At 38.2% G+C, this 21,421-nt stretch overlaps 1 pseudogene; it reads left to right on the top strand.

The window, feature by feature from the left end:
- The first annotated feature begins 10,987 nt into the window (after positions 1-10,987).
- LOC139874797 (shikimate O-hydroxycinnamoyltransferase-like) overlaps positions 10,988-21,421 on the top strand; it is a 74,977-nt pseudogene continuing 64,543 nt past the window's right edge.

The raw sequence follows: 21,421 nt of genomic DNA, 5'->3' as shown, positions 1-21,421 counted from the left end.
CTTAACAAGTTTGATTGCTTAACATGTTGGAAACATTTAATCATGTAAATATCAATCTCAATTAATATATATAAACATGGAAAAGTTCGGGTCACTACATTACGCCTCCCGAAAACTGAAGATTCACGAGCGAAATTACACAACGCACGATCTCGAGCTTGGAGCCGTTGTCTTTGCATTAAAACTGTGGAGACACTATCTTTATGGAACAAAGAGCACTATTTTCACCGATCATAAAAGCCTCCAACACATCTTTGATCAGAAGCAACTGAATATGAGACAACGTCGATGGATCAAGACGCTGAATGACTATGATTGTGAACTTCGTTATCACCCTGGTAAGGCCAATGTTGTAGCTAATGCTTTGAGCCGAAAGGAGAGGATGGCACCTCTTCGTGTTCGGGCGCTGAACATCACCATTCATTCGAACCTCAATAGCCAGATCCGAGCAGCCCAAGATGAGGCTCTCAAGGAGGATAATATATCTCATGAATACTTGAACATTCTCGTATCCCGATTCGAAGTTAAGGAAACTGGACTCTGATGCTATGCTGGAAGGATTTGGGTACCTCGTTATGGAGATCTACGGAACCTTATACTAGATGAAGCCCACAAGTCAAGATATTCGATTCATCCCGGAGCAGGTAAAATGTACCACGATCTTAAGGAACAGTACTGGTGGCCTAATCTTAAGAAGGACATTGCAACTTATGTCGGGAAGTGTTTGACTTGCTCGAAAGTTAAGGCCGAACATCAAAGGCCTTCTGGGTTACTTCAACAACCGAAAATCCCGTAATGGAAGTGGGAAAGGATAACAATAGATTTCATTACGAAGTTACCAAAGACGGTGGGCGGATACGATACCATCTGGGTTATCGTTGACCGTCTTACCAAATCTGCACACTTCTTAGCCATGAAGGAAACAGATACGATGGAAAGACTCGCTCAACTATACATAAAAGAGGTTGTATCTCGTCATGGTGTGCCCTTATCGATCATCTCAGATCGCGCTCCCCGTTTTGCTTCCAGATTTTGGCGTTCTTTGCAAGAAGCCTTGGGAACACGTCTCGACATGAGCATTGCATATCACCCACAGATCGATGGACAAAGCGAAAGCACGATTCAGACTTTGGAGGACATGTTGCTTGCATGTGTCATTGATTTTGGAAAGGCCTGGGAAAGGCATTTGCCGCTAGCCAAATTCTCTTACAACAACAGTTATCATTCAAGTATTAATGTTGCACCTTTTGAAGCGTTGTATGGCCGCAAGTGCCGATCTCCTATTTGTTGGGCCGAAGTAGGCGAAATGCAAATCACCGGACCCGAGATAGTCCATGAAACAACCGAGAAGATTGTCCAAATTCAAGGCCCGTGATCGCCAAAAGAGTTATGTCGACCTTAAACGTAAGGACTTTGAATTCAACGTGGGTGACTGTGTAATGTTGAAGGTCGCGCCTTGGAAAGGTGTGATCCGTTTTGGAAAACGTGGGAAGTTAAACCAGCGATACATTGGTCCTTTTGAAATCTTGGAGCGTGTTGGACCCGTTGCTTACCGTCTGGACCTTCTGACTCAATTGAGCTCAGTTCATCCTACTTTTCATGTATCGAATTTGAAGAAGTGTCTTGCTGAACCGGAACATGCCATACCATTGGAGGAACTTACGATTGACGACAAACTTCACTTCGTGGAAGAGCCTGTTGAAATTATGGACCGTGAGGTCAAAACTTTGAAACGCAACAAGATTCCGATCGTCCGAGTACGATGGAATGCCAAACGAGGACCTGAGTTTACCTGGGAGCGAGAGGATCAAATGATGCAGAAGTATCCTCACCTTTTCCCAACTCCTCCATCTACCTCAGCTTAAAATTTCGGGACGAAATTTTCTTTAACAGGTGGGTAATGTAACTACCCGGAATTTTCCAACGTTTATTTATTAATATTTATTATTAATACATGCGCATTAATAAATGTATCTTTATATGTTTACTTGTTATCATACTTGACTTTACATGTCCCGACTTGTCTTTGTGACACACGTACTTTGCGCGAATAATATTTTCGAATATTATTTACATTCATGATTAATTATTATTAATCATTTTTAATTAACTAATGTTACTAGTTAATTACTTGGGCTTTGTTTATTTAATTGCATACATACTTAAGACTTGGGCTTTTATTAATGGATTCATGTTAATGGACTTGGAAGCCCACCCTACTTCTCTTGATGGACTATTAGGAGCCCAACATTATGCTAATGATGCTTTAAGACTAAACAAGATTAATTAGTGACAAAGGAATCTAGTTACATGCACACTTACACCTTGTTCCCATGCCACTTAGCTTTAATACCACTTCAAGCTCTCACCACCTCCCCATGTATGAAAGTAGAGACTTGACCTTCCTCTTTGGGCATCCCTTTTGGCCGTCGGCGTTGGTGTGTCGGGGGGAGATCTTTTTCAAATTTTTTTGATTACTTATCTACTAGTATTCTCTCATTACACTTCATTCTTCACACACACAACTTACTTGCATTTCTTTTCTCTCATTTTCTCTCAAATATTGTAAGTAACAAGGCTTCATTTTTCTCTTCTTTTTCTTGTTTAAAACCAAAGCATATACATACATCATCATAATCAAATTACTTCTTACTTGTTTAGTTACTTGTTGTTGTTTGTAGTAGTTAAAGATCAAGTTATTTAGTTTGAATCTTCATGTAATCTTGGTTACTTTCATCTTATGTTTGTAAAGAACCAAGAACAAGAACCTAAACTTTCTAGTTTATGGTTATACACTTAATGTTTCAAAGATTTAAAGTTCATGAGTTTTAAAATCATACTTGTGTTCATGTTTGTAAACTTAAAGTTTACTTTCTTAAGGATCAAAGCCTTGGCTTGAATCTTTCTAAGTATGAACAACCATGAACTTATTACTTGTAGATTTAATTTATTTCTTCATTTTATGTACTTTAAAGTTGTGATGTTGTTAAATTGGTCAAGTATTACTAGTTAATCTTGATCTCATTTTTCTTGAACTAAAGTTAACTTTATAAGTTCAAGAACATGGAAGTATAACTTTCTAGTTATAACTTCATATACTTAGGTTGGATCTAAGTTTCTATAGCTTATGGTCTTCTAATTTTATTGTAAATAAGAGCTTACAAGGTTACATACATTTTTCAAGTTGAAAATCTAAGTTTCATAACTTATGGTTTCATTAAAGTGTGGATCCAAGTTTTGTAACTTAGGATCTAACTTAAGAATACTAGATCTGGACTTTCTAGTCTAGGATCTTTAAGATCTAGCTAAGGTCTAAGTTCTACAACTTAAGATCTTGATTATTTAGTTTACTTTCAAGTTTATAGCTTAATATTACTTTTGTAACTCATGTATGTGTCGGATCTAAGATCTTGATGTAACTTTGGCTCATCAAACTACATACAACTCTTAAGTGAGTTGTGCAACTTATCTTAGACTTACACTAGTGTTATGATGGTCAAACCTTGGTTAAGATGATGCAAACCCATCAACGAGTTGTACACTTGAAGCTATACGCATCAAGGATGAGAACCGTGATGAGCATCAAGCACCAAGAACCCACCGGAACACCTTTCTTACTGTTTCTGGAACTGTTCAGGCTACTTGGGCTACTAGAAAGTTGATTTTCAGTTATTTCGGTTCGAGTAGATGATTTTCTGTTTAGACCTCGTCTTAATCCGAGTTACAGTTTAGGATCTATGGCCACCCGAAAGTCACTACACCCTATTAACATTGTGCTGAAATTTCTGACCTACTCGCACTTAAACTGTCACCACGGTCAAACGAAGACAAGTTTAGTTCTGGAAATTGGTCAGCCTCTAGGGGACTCATATACGGAGCCATGACCACTGGTCTCACCTCAATTCAGTTTGTATAGAGGTCGTGGCGACTGAACGAAGTTAGCCTTTATTTCAAACCCTAGTCTTGACTTAAAACTTTCTTTACACTTTTTGTTTAATGATGAATGATGATGATGATGATGGTACTTAAGACCTAATTTACATATGTTTAAATCTTTGGGAACGATTTACTGACTTAGCAACTTTTGACTTAGGTTGAGGACCTTCCGGACCAACCACTTGCTTACTTTTCCCGCGTATCGACTTTTACTACTTTCCACTGTGAGTTATAGCATCCCTTTTTACTTTAACTATTTTGGGAACTGAGAATACATGCGCATTTTACGTTTTACATACTAGGCATGAGTACTTAAACTTATTATATGTGTGGGTTATACAACGGCATAAACTTTCCCCTTAGCTCGGTAACGTTTAGTCATTGGTCTTTGAACCGGTGAACGCGAATCTTAGATATGGATCCATAGGATTTGACATCCCCACTTGGGCTAGTAGCGCTAGCATTTAACGGGTGTTTAATACTTCGTAAACATACGCACTCGCCAAGTGTACTTTTAGGGGGTGATAAACGTTAAGTTAGTTACCAAGTGCCCATGGTTATACATATACTTTTCATACTGTTTTGAAACGCTGTTGAAGCACTGAAATCTCGTGGCCTACCTTACATTACTGTTATACTTAAACTATAGCTCACCAACCTTTGTGTTGACGTTTTTAAGCATGTTTTTCTCAGGTGCTTAAGGTTTGCTTGCTTCCGCTGTACTAGTCATGCTTTGTAGACACCCGCTGCGCTTATTAGAGATGTCACCGCATGAAACGTTTATTTTGCATTCAAACAATATTACTTTTGAAACAATGTATTTGTAACGATCCATGGGTCACGTACTATTATTTTTGCTTGCTATTCGTTGAAGCATACTTTCGGATGTTAAACATTTGACGTTGGTTAAAACGTCACCTTTTATCATGAATGCAAACTCTTTTTGAAACAGCATATAGTATTTGACCTTGTAATGATCCTGTTGTTGATGATTCGTACACGATGGTTTTGTACGGGGCATCACATAGATGATTGTGTGAGGCCGTTCTCCAATGTTCTCAAGATAAGTGTGATGATTCCGGATAACACTAGGGCTTCGAATACTTGTTTTACTCTCCGATGGAAAAGAAATTTGTGACTGACTGATGATACGAACCAAGTTTTTTCTCGAGTAGCCGCAATTTTATTTCTTACTCGTACAGTGGGAGCGTGCGTGGGTGAGAAGATACTGTGAAATTCATAGCTATGAGGAGGTAGTGTACCAGCGAGAAAGCGAAAAGTTGAAAAGGTAGTAGACTTTGAGGTTGTGACTGCATTCTCACTCGAGCCTTGATGAAGAGTCTACGAGGGCTTCTGTTGGATTTTCTGATTGCTGGGAAGGAAAATCATAGATAGACCGTGAAATTCTGTACGAGGGTGATCATTGACAAGTGAGTTCAGGATTGGACATGTTTAGATTGATCAATGAGGCGGTGTTTGTCTCATGGAAGAATCCTATAATTGAAGAGTCGAATATTTCAATTGGTCTTCTGTCGTGTTAGAAGATGGTGGTGCAGAAAACAAGATGACCCAAGCTAATAACTATGAGATTGGATTATTGCTCAACGGTATTTTTTGGTGTCAGAAGACTTCACTTGCTCGAAGGTTATCGGGTGAAGTGCGGCGTGATTTGGGTAGCTTAATCGGTGTTATCAAAAGGAGTTGGTAATCGGCTAATCTGGAGTTATTGTGGGTGTTGAATGAATATTGTTGACGGGTTGACGAAGGTTGTTTAATGTCTCCTTTGAGTGTGAGATTGTTGAGTGCGAAGAAGAATTAAACAAGGAATACGAGATGGGAGAGTGAAGCTCGCGAACACGAGAAAACAAAGAAGAAAGGCTCGCGATCGCGAGAAAACAAAGAAGAAAGGCTCACGATCGCGAGAGATAGGTCGGCCAGAATGTTCTTTCTTGTTCCCTAAGTTGTTTCCTTGTTTGTATTGGCCTATAAATAGGGCCCTATGTAACCCATAACAATGTGCACGAAAAAATATAGTGAAAAATCTCTGGTTTGCGCCCGTGGAGTAAACCCTTCTCCGTGTTTTAGAGTTGAGATATAACCATGTTAAATCACGTGTCGCTTATCTTTATTTATTTATGCTTTATTAATCGTTTATCGTTTGTGGGTGAGTGATTGGTTTAAGTCACTTGTCTTGTTGGGGCCTTTCCAAATTCCTAACATCTAGTTCTAACAACTAACTGCAATCCAGAATCATTCGAAATTATACATTAGGACAAAGTTTTACCTCCATCGTTAAAATCAGAGAAGTTGTAAACCACTAATGTGGTCCGATTTTCATACCTGACAATGAAATAAGCCTCCATCGTTGAATCCTGAGTACGCCACCGGATGTGGTGAGGTGGAAGCGAGCAGAGAGATTGAAGATTGTCGCCGGAATATTGGTGAGCGGTTGTTGTTGTGGTGACCGGTGTTGGCGCCGGAATCCAGTTCGCCGATGACTTTGGAGCCGCCGGAACACAGTTCGCCGGTGACGGACCCAATTTTGTAGGTTCTTAAACTTTCTAAAACTTTTTTTTTTCATTGCATATGGCTAAACTGTAGGTTAGTTGTAGGTGGGTTATCGATGAAATATATGGAATATGAAATTAGGATTATGATGAAGATAGAGGATGGATAAAGTGACTATTTTACGGGGATTAGGTGGACGCAATTCAACATTTGTTTATGTATTCTCATGATAGAAGATAAGGCAGTCATGTGCAAACGGGAAATGAAATATGTTTGTGAAGACTTTTGCGGCATTCGATCAAATATTGACACGATTGGCCAAGGAGAACGAACCAAGGTTGAGATCTCGTGTTTTTTCCTTCTCCTTTTCTTTTCCTTTTGTTGATTCCACTTTGTTCGTCTGGTTAGGTTCTTGTTAATTTCGTGTAGTTTTCGGTTTACTTTTGGATAGTTTGTTTTAAGACTTGTCTGAGTTGTTAGGGGGCTCGTTATAGATAGTTTTTGTTTCGTTGAGTTCTTTCTAGGTGCGTTTCTTCGATTCCCCATTCTTTTTCTTTCGTATTTTCCATAACAGTTTTAGTTTTTTCCACACAAAAAAGACTATTTTTTCCACACACAAAAAAAAAGACTATTTTACCTCACGTCCAAAAGCATGTGAGGGGACTTTGTACGCTTTTTTTTAACGATGTCTGTCTGTTAGATAGGGAGACTATTCACGCAAAAATTGCAAGTCATGAGGATTACCTATGCATAATAAAAATTTAGGGACCATATCTGTAAATTTATATTTATACATATATACTAAATCCCGTAAAAATCCTGCAACCCTATTGCCTCAAACCCCCCAACTTTTACCGTTTTACTGTTGCGGGCCCTGTAGACGGTTTTTTTTTCCACCACACTTTCAACCAACCACCACCACCACTCCACTTCCACCTCCATCTTCGCCTACCACCACCACCGTCAACCACCGTCACCATCAACCTCCTGTCACGCCAATGCCACACACCGTTGACCACCATCTCTGGCGGTCACCGTCATCTTCAACAACTTCCAATCACTAACAAATTTGGCACCCACCTGTCACCACTAACCATCACAATCTACCTCCAGCCACCATCACAATCAATTTTCGGCAACCACCGTCGTCTTCTAACCCCGATCACCACCACTCTCAACTTTCTGCCGCCAAGAAAGTCTTCCTACTGTCGCTACCGTCGTCTTCCTCCTTCCACCATCACCATTAACATCCGTCAACCACCACCTTTAATCTTTGTCCACCACGACCACCAACACTCCCTTCTACCTCACACAAATTCAATGCCTGGAGACGTAACAATAGTCGGCGGTTAAACAATGGCCGGCGGCGATGGGATTGCCGCGACTGCTGTAAATGACGGAAGGATTGAGTTGTTTGCAGGGCCGGTCCCGAGAATTTGAGTGCCCCGAACTAGGGATGGCAAAATGACCCGAACCCGATGGGGAAACCCGAAACCCGTTATAATTGGGCCGGGTCTAACCCGAGTCCGTCGGGTCATGGACCGGGTATGAGGATGGTTACAAAAAAATTTCCGGGTTCGGGTTCGGGTATGGTTTTGGATACAAACCCGTATACCCGACCCGCATACCCATATACCCGGCCCGGGGAATTTTAATAATAATTTTTATGTAAAATTTTAGTATTAGTATTATATTGTTAATGTATGAAGGATGTCTTATTATTTTTTTTTTTTTGAAAACGAGTATAATTTTATTCAATATAATCATATACAACAAGTTTTCGAGATGTGATATTTTTATATACTTTGTGTATTTGAGTATTTTAGAAACTTTTCAATCAACTTTTTGTATGTGATATTTTATAATACTTTAAACATGAAGTAGTTAAGGTATTTTTCGATATTTTAATTTGGCAATTTATTGAAAAGTAAATAAAGAATGACTAATCGGGTATACCCGTGGGGAAACCCGAAACCCGATAGTATGTAAGTAAATGGGGACCCGACGGGTTTCGGGCCGAGTTTGGGGCGGGGTTTCTTAATCGGGTTCGGGTCCGAGATTACCTAAACCAGACCCAAACCCGACCCGATGTCATCCCTACCCCGAACGATGCAAAGAAAAAAGGCCCCAAGACTCAAAATAATAATATAAGATAATTAAAAAACATGTCAATTAACTTCATATCAATAAACACAAAGAGTTTAGCATTAGAATTACATACCGTAATAGTTAACCAATAATTTTTGAAGCTCTCCTCGCATTCTTGGTAGCAAATTGTTTAATTACCTCTTCACAGTTTATACTCTCTAAGATTCATTCTCAATAGTTATCATCGCCAATCCACTCAGTCTTTGTTGGGACATTGTGGATCGTAGGTAATTTTTCAATAACTTCAGCTTTGAAAAGCTCCTTTCCGCAGATGCCACTTTTCTAGTGCACCAGCTTGAGACTTTTTCATTTTTTCATCTAGTCTTTTTCTCTTACGTTTTTCACAACCGGGTAATTGTTTAGGAGTCATCTTTAATCCTATTCACCAAATCTATAAGACAATAACCATAAAACAATAGTTAAGGCAAAGATCATACATTATGATTATTAATATTACTCAATTGAATTTGTTAATAAAAAGAAAATTACATTCTGTTGCACAATATGCCAAAATATCACATGGGTCATGGTATTGGTACTCTAAAGTCCAATACAGATACTTTAAATCTCTAATCGAAACATATTAATTCAATTATTCAAATACTTCACCACTTCGGAGTTATATTTAATTCAAATACAATATGTGAATCAATTCAAACAATGAAACAAACTACTGTGATCACAATATTCGGAGTAATAAACTAATATTTAATTCAAACAAAATGCATTGATTCCTATAATTACAGAGTATAATTTATAATTTATATAAATATATAATGGATAGAAGTCAAAGAACATAGAAAATAAGAAGAACAAAAAGAGTTTACCTGTCTCTGGCGACAACTTACGAACCCTTTTTTTCTGTCGAGTGAAATTTGGAATTTTGGAAATTGGAAGCGATCGATCGGTCACTGATATATCTATATCCCTTATTCCTTTCAGCAACTGGGCTTGAAATGCTTGAAAAGAGAAGAAAAAAAAAAAGCCCCAAAATTATATGGACTAGTATTCAAGGCATAATATTATTGGGCCCCTTAAAAAATTGGGCCCTGAACAAATGTCAACTTTGTTCCCTATTGGGTTGCCCCTGGTTGTTTGGGTAGTGATTTGAGGATAAAAGGGAGTGATTCGATATTAAAATACGGAAGAAGTGATTTGAGTGAATGTAGGGTGTGAAGAAAAAGAAGCCATAAGTGATTTTAGTCAATCTGACCAAAAAAATACGTAGTAATAAGATGAACCACTTAAACACAAATCTTATGGGCCTAGCCAAATTCTAACAAGTTATGGGCCCGAGTCCAATAAAGTATATATATATATATATATATATATATATATATATATATATATATATATATATATATATATATATATATATATATATATATATATATATATTCTATTTCTATTTGAATAACTAAATTAAAATTAAATATTAAGTATGACAACATAAACTTTTTACGTAATTTTAATTTTTAAAAATAAAAAATTATTTTATATTTTACTCAAACTCCTTTTTAATACTTATTATTATTATTATATTTATATTATATATTATATTATACCTGTATATTAAAAGTGATAGATTGTGTTGTCGTTTTAGTTGAACAAAATGTAGTTTTCAAATTTTTTTTTCCTTCATAAAATCGATTTGTGAATTTGTAAAGATGGATGTATAGAGTGAAATTATATTCCGCGACATCACGTGGCCTCTAATGGGCTCTGTCCCATTGGGTTAACTTTGTTGATATAAATTGCGCCCAACCTTAAATTTAAAGTTACCATTCAATTAATCACCATTAACTGACCGAACTTAATTTTTTTTTTCCTAAAAAACCTTTTTCATTATTTTTTTACTTCCTTTTCCCCTTCCTTTTTTCAGTTATTTATCTTTTGTTCGTTTAATTAACTGACCGTTAACTTTTTTTTAAATGTTAAACTAACTGACCGACAGATATCTGTTCTTTTAAAATGTTAAATTAATCTATCATTAACCAACAAAAATCACCCCGCAGCGAAGCGCGGACACTCTTTCCTCGTTTGAACAAATTCACGGAGTAATTAAATAGTTAATTATTATTTGTATTTTTAATTCAAATTGTGATCAAATTTCCATATGAGGGATCCAATGAAGCAGAGTACTATAATAATCATCCTTGCACCATTTCCTATATCGTTCCATCCAACACATTCTCACATGTTACATTTCGTTAACTTAATGTTTCTACAAATTAAAATAACATAAATATGATACAACTGAATAGATATATCAATCGTTAAGTTAGAATGATAAACCACTGCAGCACTTCAAATTTGTTTGTTACTTTTAATGTGTTACATTTAATTTTGTAGTTAAGTGTCTGTTATTTGCAGTAATTGGTTAAGTAGTCAAGAGATGAAGATTGTAATAAGACAATCAACAATAGTTACTCCAGCAGAGGAGACACCGAGGATAAATCTGTGGATCTCTAACCTCGACTTACTTATGCCGCCTGTCCATGTACCATGCGTGTATTACTACCGTCCCAATGGTGCCACCAACTTCTTCGATGCAAAAGTGATGAAGGATGCTTTGAGTAAGGTTTTGGTTGTGTTTTACCCCGTGGGTGGGTGGTTGAAGAAAGATGAGAATGGTCGGACTGAGATTGATTGTCAAGGTCAAGGTGTTTTATTTGTAGAAGCGGAATGTGATGGTGTGATTGATGATTTGGGTGACTTTGCTCCTACGTTGGAGGTTCAGAAACTCACCCCGACCGTTGATTACTCTCTTGGAATCGAAACTTATCCGCCACTTGTCTTGCAGGTAACTACGTCTACTTTTATAGAATTACTCCATCTATCCCAAATTAAATGTTTTATTAGTGTCTGATATACAGTTTTAAATAAAATACAAAGATTCTTATTTTTTAAGTGTTAAATACTCATTTTTGCTCTTTATTTTAAGCATAAGCTTTTGAGAAAAAAGTGTATATATGGATGAAAAGATAAAGTTGTTTGTCTAGATTTGGAATTGAAACGCTTATATTTATTACAAACAAAAATGGAATTGTGAATAATTATTTTGGAAATAACTCTAATAATGTACATATGAATAGGAAGTTTGAGTCTTGAAGTAGTGTATGTAAATATGAAGTATGTAGGATAGTAAAATGTAACTTATGAAAGTTAGTTAGATTGTCGGTTACAAGGTTACTCAGCTTGGTGTATATTGTAAGTAGTTCGTTTTCAATTGAAATCGATTTTTCTTTGAATTCGCTTCCGTTTAAATACTTATGTATAGTTACTTTCAAACTTATAACGATATCTCTAAGGGTTATCTTCAAACATTCTTAAATTATCTGTACTTGGTTTGTTGGAATTAATTATGACTTAGTCTAAGAAGTTGAGATTGAGAAGGTCAAATATTGTTGGCATGAATAAAGGAAACGTGGGTTTTACATGCCAATGTGGAGTCATGGAGTTAGTTATTATTTAGCTATTTATTAGCAGTTTTATTTTCCAGAAAGGAGTCATTTTTTTTGTTCCAAGTATTGTAATCGTACCTTTTCATTTCAAGTGAATAAAACTCAGAAAATTGTCCCAAACTTCTTACTGTTCTTGTTTGTTTCTTTTAGTATTCTCATACACTTTGGTATACTGTTTCTGATCCAAAGCTTGCACACCAACACTTGGTATCAAGAGCTTGTTGTATGCCAAAGTATATTCGATACGAAACTGAAACAATGTCACTTTCAACACAGTTAGCATCAAAGGAAAACGGCGGGGTGTCGTTACAATGTCCTATGTTAACAGTCTCAAACTACACAACATGGGCAATTAGGATGGAAGCGATTATGGATGCCCATGGAGTATGGGAAGCCATTGAACCACAGGCCGGAGTGGATGTAGATGAGAAGAAAAATAAAACTGCACGTGCTTTCATTTTTCAATCAATTCCTGAAGATATATTATTGCAAGTGGCGAAGAAACGAACAGCGAAGGAGATTTGGGAGGCGCTTAAGGTGAGGTATTTAGGCACAGATCGAGTGCAAAAGGCAAGGCTTCATACGCTGAAAAGCGATTTTGAATCTTTGAGAATGAAGGACGGAGAATCAATTGACGAATTTGCGGGTAAACTCAGTGGAATGGCGTCTAAATATAATAGTCTCGGGTCAACACTCGATGACAGTTTACTCGTAAGGAAGCTGTTTGATTCAGCTCCTGACAAATATTTGCAGTTGATAGCATCCATTGAACAATACTCAGACGTTGACAAAATGCCATTCGAAGAAGCAATCGGGCAGCTAAAGGCATATAAGGATCGTTTGAAGCTTAGGAGTGCAAATTCAAGTAATGAAGGCAGTTTGTTACTTGTGAAAAATGACGGTCAGACATCACAGAAAAATCCAACAGGGGGATCTAACTCTGGGGGAAAGGGTCATGGATCGTCAAATTATGAACGTGGTGGTCGAAGTGGAGGAAGAGGTAGAGGAACCGGTAGAGGTAGAGGTAGAGGTGGTCGTGGACCATTTCGAGACAACAGTTACAATCGTAACAAAGACAAGAAACATATAAAATGTTTCAATTGTAATAACTTCGGTCACTACGCATTCGAATGTAAGGCTCCAAAAGAAAAAGGTGATGAAGCAAACCTTGCTCAAATGAATGAAGATGAACCGGCTCTATTGCTAAGCGTGTGTGAAGAAAGTGAAAACATGGTCCTGTTGAACGAAGAAAAGGTGTTCCCTGGAAAACTCAACAAAAACGAAGATGTTTGGTACCTTGATAACGGAGCAAGTAATCACATGACCAGCACACGGGGGTACTTTGCTGAGCTTGATGAAAATATTAAAGGAGAAGTTCGATTCGGGGATGAATCGAAAGTCAGAATAGCTGGAAAGGGTTCAATACTCGTGCAATGTAAGAACGGTGAGCAGCTCGTAATTTCTGAGGTATACTTTATCCCTGCATTACATAGCAATATAGTGAGCCTTGGGCAAATGACTGTTGGTTATAGTTTTGGTTAGAAGATGAATATGGTTGCTAGCTATATTGGTAAAATGGATGTTATCCCACATAGGTGGGAGGAAGAACTTGGAAGGGGTGACTTGTTATAAAAGGAGTGTTAAGCCTCACTTCCAAATTGCACCAATCAATACACTTTAAGTATTTGATTATTTCTTTCTTTCTTACCCTTGTTTGAGAGTTGTATTAGTTAAATATTTTGGAGAGTGTAGTTGGCTTAAGAGAGTCGTCTATATCATTGTAACAATTTGTGATATAGTGTATTTTCTCTCTTTGGGGGCCGGTGGTTTTTCTCCTGTTTTGGAGTTTCCACGTTAAATCTTGTGTTGTGTATTGTTCTTATTTCTTTACTATTATTGTTGGGCTGGGTGGTGGGAATTAGTGAGACCGTAATTTCCCAACAACTGGTATCAGAGCGTCAGGTTTGACGGGGGTCTCGGTTATAGGAGTCGGAGTATGCTCTGTGGTTGCCACGGGAGTGGATCGTCCACATCAGAAACGAGTTCTATTGATCGTATAGGGTATCTGGTTAGACAATATTTTTCTGATTCGTAGTAATAGTTGGATTTGTCAGTGGCGAGTTGTGGATTTCCGATTTAAAGGGTCCTGGCTACCTGCTACATCTTTTGGCTATTCGAAACGTGAGCAAAATCAGAGAAAGTGTTGTTTATAGGATACGGATACGATGTCGAAGTTCAGTCCAATGAGGTTTGATGTAGAGAAATTTGATGGGAGGATCAATTTTGGCTTATGGCAGGTTCAAGTCAAGGATGTGTTGATTCAGTCCGGTTTACACAAGGCTTTGAAGGGTAAACCCACCCTTGTTCCTGGCAGTGATTCTAGCAGTAAGTTTGATGAAGAAGAATGGGATGATATGGATTTGAGGGCAGCAAGTGCGATTCGTTTGTGTCTTGCAAAGAACGTGCTTGCAAATGTGCACGGGTTATCAACGGCAAAGGAGCTTTGGGTTAAACTAGAGCAGTTGTACCAGGGCAAGGGCATCTCAAATCGGTTGTGTCTTAAAGAACAATTTCATACTCTGCGTATGGATGGGGGTTCAAAGATTTCAGATCATCTAAGTATTCTTAACGGTATTGTTTCGGAACTGGAGGCTATTGGAGTTAAAACGGATGATGAAGATAAAGCTTTGAGGTTGATATTATCTTTATCATCGTCCTATGAGCACATGAAACCTATTCTAATGTACGGGAAAGAAACGTTGAAGTTTGAAGATGTTACTAGCAAGCTCCTATCCGAGGAGAAAAGATTGGAAGGTAACGGAGTCTCGTCATCAGAAGCTACGGTACTGTTGTGTTCGGATAGGCAGAAGAGAAACTCTAGAAAGAATCTGACATGCTGGAAGTGCGGGAAGACTGGGCATGTAAGGGTTAATTGTCCAGGTGGAGCTAATCCGGCAAATGGCTCCAAAGATGCTAACATTGTCTCCGTCGTTACGGAGAGTGACGAATTCCTCTGAAGTCACGTCATCCTCATGGTGTGTCCGCGCCACCATGAAAAAGGATGTTCGTTAGCGGTTTCACAAATTGTACATGGGCATTGGTTTGGCGTTGATGCAAGGTGTGTGGTGGAAACTGATGTTGTAGCTGATGAAACTTCCAGGGAAAGCCAAACAGGAAGTTGCACCATAACTGTTCAGCTGGTTATACAACATGTGTCGAGGTGAAATGCTTGGAATGCGATATTCTAAGTGCTATACTCTTTATGGTGGAGTATGATAATTCTGTTAAGAGTTATGATTGTCTGTTATGACAATGATTGTCGGGTCTTGACAATATTCGATGAAGATGCAAATTTTATTTCTTGGGTTAGAGATAATGTCAGCGGCATGAAGATGAGGATCTTGAAGTTGTCGTCAAGGACGCATCTACGTCGGTTATCCTTGCAATGTGGAAGCATGGTTATCTCCTTCTATCCAAAAGGTGGAGATTTGTTGGTTATAGTTTTGGTTAGAAGATGAATATGGTTGCTAGCTATATTGGTAAAATGGATGTTATCCCACATAGGTGGGAGGAAGAACTTGGAAGGGGTGACTTGTTATAAAAGGAGTGTTAAGCCTCACTTCCAAATTGCACCAATCAATACACTTTAAGTATTTGATTATTTCTTTCTTTCTTACCCTTGTTTGAGAGTTGTATTAGTTAAATATTTTGGAGAGTGTAGTTGGCTTAAGAGAGTCGTCTATATCATTGTAACAATTTGTGATATAGTGTATTTTCTCTCTTTGGGGGCCGGTGGTTTTTCTCCTGTTTTGGAGTTTCCACGTTAAATCTTGTGTTGTGTATTGTTCTTATTTCTTTACTATTATTGTTGGGCTGGGTGGTGGGAATTAGTGAGACCGTAATTTCCCAACAATGACTGAGTGCGGATATAAGGTTGAAATGTTTCAAAATTTCCTAAAGATGCATGATGAAAATGGTAGGCTGTAATTAAAGTGCAGCGTGGGTATAACAGATTATATAAAATCTCCTTAAATATGGCTCAACCTGTTTGTTTGCTGCATAGACTAGATGATGAGCCTTGGTTATGGCACACAAGGTTAGGACACGTTAACTCGCGTGTTATTGAGTCTATGACACAGAAGAAGCTTGTACGGGGTGTGCCTAATATACGGTATCCTACTCGGGTTTGTGAGGGCTGCCTAGTTGCAAAATAGTCAAGAAAACCGTTCCCGAAAGAGGCACAATATCGAGCAAAGGAGCCACTCGAATTGGTTCACATTGATTTATGTGGGCCGATAACACCAACTACGTTTGGTGGGAATTGTTATTTTCTACTAATCGTTGATGACTATAGCAGGTATATGTGGATTAAAGTTATTAAAACAAAGGATGAGGCATTAATGGCATTTAAGGTGTTCAAAGTAGCTGCTGAATCGGAAAGTAGTCACAAGGTCAGAATGATTAGAAGCGATCGTGGTGGTGAATTCAATTCACACGAGTTCAATGACTTTTGCAACAAGGAGGGAATCAAAAGGCAGTTGACGGCTCCGTATACCCCTCAACAAAATGGGGTAGTGGAACGTCGCAACCGAACAGTGATGGAAATGACTAGATCACTGTTAAAATCCTTGTCAGTACCTGAGAAGTTATGGGGTGAAGCTGCTCGACACTCGGTTTATATATTGAATCGAGTTCCAACAAGAGGCTTGAAGAGTATGACACCTTACGAAGCTTTGAAAAGAAAGAAACCAACTCTCGAGCATGTTAAGATTTTTGGTTGTATAGCACATGTCAAACGAACTTCTAATCACTTAACTAAACTGAGTGATAGAAGTTGCAAAATGATATATCTGGGAGCTGAAACTGGGAGCAAAGCGTATAGGCTGTACAATCCAAAAGAAGGAAAAATTTGTGTAGCAAGAGATGTTGTGTTTGAAGAGAAAGTAAAATGGAACTGGAGTACAACACAAACAGAAGACGAAACTGAAATGGGCCCGAAGTGGATCAGAATACAAGTTGAAAGACCTATAATTAATCAAAGTACATCTCAAGGTGATCAATGTGATGCAGAAACCGAAAGTCATAATGGGTCAGAAAGTGACCAACAGTCACCATTTATGGGATCAGGTAACTCGAACAACACTTTTGCTCCTGATTATGTGTCTCAGCCTGCAGATGTGACGTCAAGGGAGAGTAGACCTGTTCGGAATTGCCAATCTCCGAAATGGTCACAAGATTATGTTGACGGAGAAGGCTTATCTGATGAGGAGCTTATGTTTATCGGTGTAGAACCAGCAAACTATCAAGAAGCAAGTAAAGAAAATGAATGGCGTGATGCAATGAAATGTGAACTAGAATTAATAAACAAGAACAAGACTTGGAACCTGACTGAGTTACCGAACGAACACAGGGCTATTGGTCTGAAATGGGTCTACAAATTGAAGAGAGATGCTCAAGGAAATGTGATAAAACATAAAGTAAGGCTCGTGGCGAAAGGTTATGTTCAAAAGAAAGGAGTTTATTATGAAGAAGTATTTGCACCGGTAGCCCGAATGGAAACCATTCGATTAATATTGGCGTTGGCAGCAAACAAAGGATGGAAGGTCCATCACTTGGATGTAAAATTAGCTTTCTTAAATGGCGAAATACAAGAGGAAGTATATGTTTTACAACCTGATGGGTTTGTGATTGCAGGGAAGGAACGAATGGTTTACAAGTTGAACAAAGCACTCTATGGATTACACCAAGCACCGAGGGCATGGAACGCTCGGATAGATAAGGTGTTAAAGGAATTGGGGTTCAAGAGATGTCCTCAAGAACAAGCTGTTTATAAGCAAGAAGTGTCAAAACAGCTGCTGCTCGTGGGCGTGTACGTTGATGATTTAATTGTCACAGGAACTTGCGAGGCTCAAATAAACATGTTTAAGAAAAGAATGAAAAGCGTGTTTGATATGAGCGACTTGGGGATGCTGTCATATTATCTTGGCATTGAGGTGAAGCAATCTGAAGATGGTATTGCTATCAACCAAAGCGGGTATGCAAGAAATTGTTGAAAATGGCAGGTATGGTTGAGTGCAATCAATCAGAATATCCGATGGAAGCTAAGCTGCAACTAACCAAGGACGAAGATGGTAAAGCTGTAAATTGTACCGAGTATAGAAGTATCATTAGAAGCTTGAGATACTTGGTTCATACTAGGCCTGATTTGGGTTACTCAGTAGGGGTTCTTAGCAGGTTCATGGAGATGCCAAAAGAAAGTCACCTTAAGGCGGTCAAACATATCCTTCGTTACATAAAAGGCACAATCAATTTTGGCTTATTTTATCAAAGGGGAGGAGATGGGAAGTTGCTCGGTTACAGCGACAGTAGCAATGGCATGGATCCCGTTGATCGTAAGGGAACTACAGGAATGGCATTTTATTTTTCGGGTAACTTAATCACGTGGTGTTCTAGCAAGTAGAAAACAGTTGCGCTGTCGTCATGTGAAGCTGAATTTATGGCCGCAACTTCAGCTGCATGTCAAGCTTTGTGGTTACGAAGTTTACTAGTAGATTTGATGGGTCAAAAGCCTGCTTGCGTGAAGTTACTAGTTGACAACAAGTCTGCGATTAACTTGATGAAAAACTCGGTCTTTCATGGGAGAAGCAAACACATTGATACGAGGTACCATTTCATTCGTGAATGCATTGAGAACGGGTCAATTTGTGTTGAACATGTAAGCGGTCAGGAACAAAAGGCGGACATCTTAACAAAGACTCTTCCTCGGATTAAGTTCAAAGAGATGCGTACGCTACTTGGAGTTGAAGAGCTGGAAGACAGAAGTCAGAATTAACGGGGAGAGTGTTGGAATTAATTATGACTTAGTCTAAGAATTTGAGATTGAGATGGTCAAATATTGTTGGCATGAATAAAGGAAACGTGGGTTTTACATGCCAATGTGGAGTCATGGAGTTAGTTATTATTTTGCTATTTATTAGCAGTTTTATTTTCCAGAAAGGAGTCATTTTTTTTTTGTTCCAAGTATTGTAATCGTACCTTTTCATTTCAAGTCAATAAAACTCAGAAAATTGTCCCAAACTTCTTACTGTTCTTGTTTGTTTCTTTTAGTATTCTCATACACTTTGGTATACTGTTTCTGATCCAAAGCTTGCACACCAACATGGTTAAGGTACAACAAATCATGAAGTTACAACAAGTTATAATACGCAAATTTAAAGCAGGTAACTTACTTTAGATGTGGAGGAGTTTCACTAGGATTTGGGATGCACCATTACGTTGCGGATGGGGTATCATGTATTGAATTTGCGAACTCATGGTCAGATATGGCTCGTGCCGCCTTAACCTCACCAAGCCACCATTCATAAACCAAACCTTACTCCAAGCTCAAGATTCGCCAAAACCTATCTTCGAACACTTGGAATATCAGCAAACTTCACTTGCATCTTCACATGTGGTCCCATCAAGTAAACCCATGGTCTCAACTTTCAAATTCTCACGAGAACAACTCAACATACTCAAAGCAAAATCAAAGGAAGATAACAACACAATCAACTATAGCTCATTTGTATTACTCACGGGCCATATTTGGAAGTGTGTTTGTAGTGTTGGAGATATAGAGAACTTTAAACAATTAGAGGAAAGATTCCAGGAAACTCACACGAAGCTCCCACGAAGTTGTTAGGAAACTCACATGTAACTTCCACGAAGTTGTTAGGAAACTCACATGTAGCTTCCACGAAGTTGTGAGGAAATTCACATGTAGCTTCCACGAAGCTGTCAGGAAACTCACATGTAGCCTCCATGAAGCTGTCAGGAAACTCACATGAAGCTTCAAGGAATTGTTTTTAGATTACTCCTTAAACCATTCTATAAATAGACCCTCTTGTAACTCATTGTAAACACACCACAAATATTCAGTAAATACATTCTCTAGTTAGTCCGTGGACTAAAGAAATCACAACGATTGCATATAACCACGTTAACTCTTGTGTCGATTTACATTTCTTGCATTTATAATCTTTCGTTCATTAAGTGGGTTAGTAATCTTGTAGAATTACTATCGGTGAGTGATCTTGTTGAATCACTTGCGTTGTTTTGGGTCCTAATATCCTTACAACTGGTATCAGAGCTAGGCTATAGCCCCGATGTGGTGGACGGCGAAATGGGCGCACCCCTGAGCACACACAGTGACGTGGCGCACCCTCAGTTGTATGCAGTGATGAGTGGACCCAGCTATCGTTCGATGGGACCCTGGCACGATGAGTTGATCCTGGAAGCCTCCGCCTGGATCCAGACTATCGTTGGAGGGGAGGCCTAGATGGACTTAGGTCTGAGGGGAGGTTTGTAAGGGTGCAACCCAAAGTCCCACATCGGTCATGGGACAAAATAAATGTATGTATATAAGTCTAAGGAGAAGTCCCTCTATCACCAATTGGTTTTAGAAAAGGATGGACTCTTGGGCTTGTATTGCAGGACATTGTGTTTGGACTATGTGATCTTACAACTGGTATCAGAGCACAAGGTTTCGTTAAGGGAACCATGGCGGAAGACGGGTGATAATGCTAAAAACGAACATATATTTCATAGCATTATCCATCAAAAAAGACAAGCTTTTGGTTGCAATTGTTCTATTTACAAGTAATATTCGTTTAAATAATAAAAGGTGAAGACAAAAGACAGATTCGACGAATTGAAGACGCAAACGACCAAAAAGCTCAAAAGTACAAATTACAATCAAAGTGGTTCAAATTATTGATGAGAAACGTCTCAAAATTACAAGAGTACAAGAAGCGAAACGCAAAGTACAAGATATTAAATTGTGCGCAAGGACGTTCGAAAATCCGGAAAGGGGACCAAAGTCAACTCTTAACGCGCGACGCAACGGAGCTAAAATTACAAGTTAACTATGCACATAAATATAATATAATATATAAATAATTATTAAGAATTATATATATATTATATATATTTATAAAACCGTCGGCAAGAAGAAAACAACCAAATGTGAGCTGTCCCAGGGGGCCATGCGATCGCATGGCCTGGCAGTTATAAACCCATGCGATCGCATGGTGAACAGAATCAGTTGACATCCTATAAATTTCGCAGTTTTTGATCAAATGTACACATATTTTCTCCATCTCTCTATCTCACGTATATATATATATATATATATATATATATATATATATATATATATATATATATATATATATATATATATATATATATATATATATATATATATTATAATTTTAATTTTAATTTTAATTTTAATGTTAATTTTAATAATAATAAGGTTATGTTAGCGAATGTTGTAAGGGTGTAAGTCGAAATTCTGTCCGTGTAACGCTACGCTATTATTAATC

The sequence above is a fragment of the Rutidosis leptorrhynchoides genome, chromosome 11 (genome assembly GCF_046630445.1).
Source record: "Rutidosis leptorrhynchoides isolate AG116_Rl617_1_P2 chromosome 11, CSIRO_AGI_Rlap_v1, whole genome shotgun sequence".
In the NCBI taxonomy this organism is placed as follows: Eukaryota; Viridiplantae; Streptophyta; class Magnoliopsida; order Asterales; family Asteraceae; genus Rutidosis; species Rutidosis leptorrhynchoides.
The sequence above is the reverse complement of the archived record's forward strand: the minus strand, read 5'-3'. Positions and strand labels throughout refer to the sequence as shown.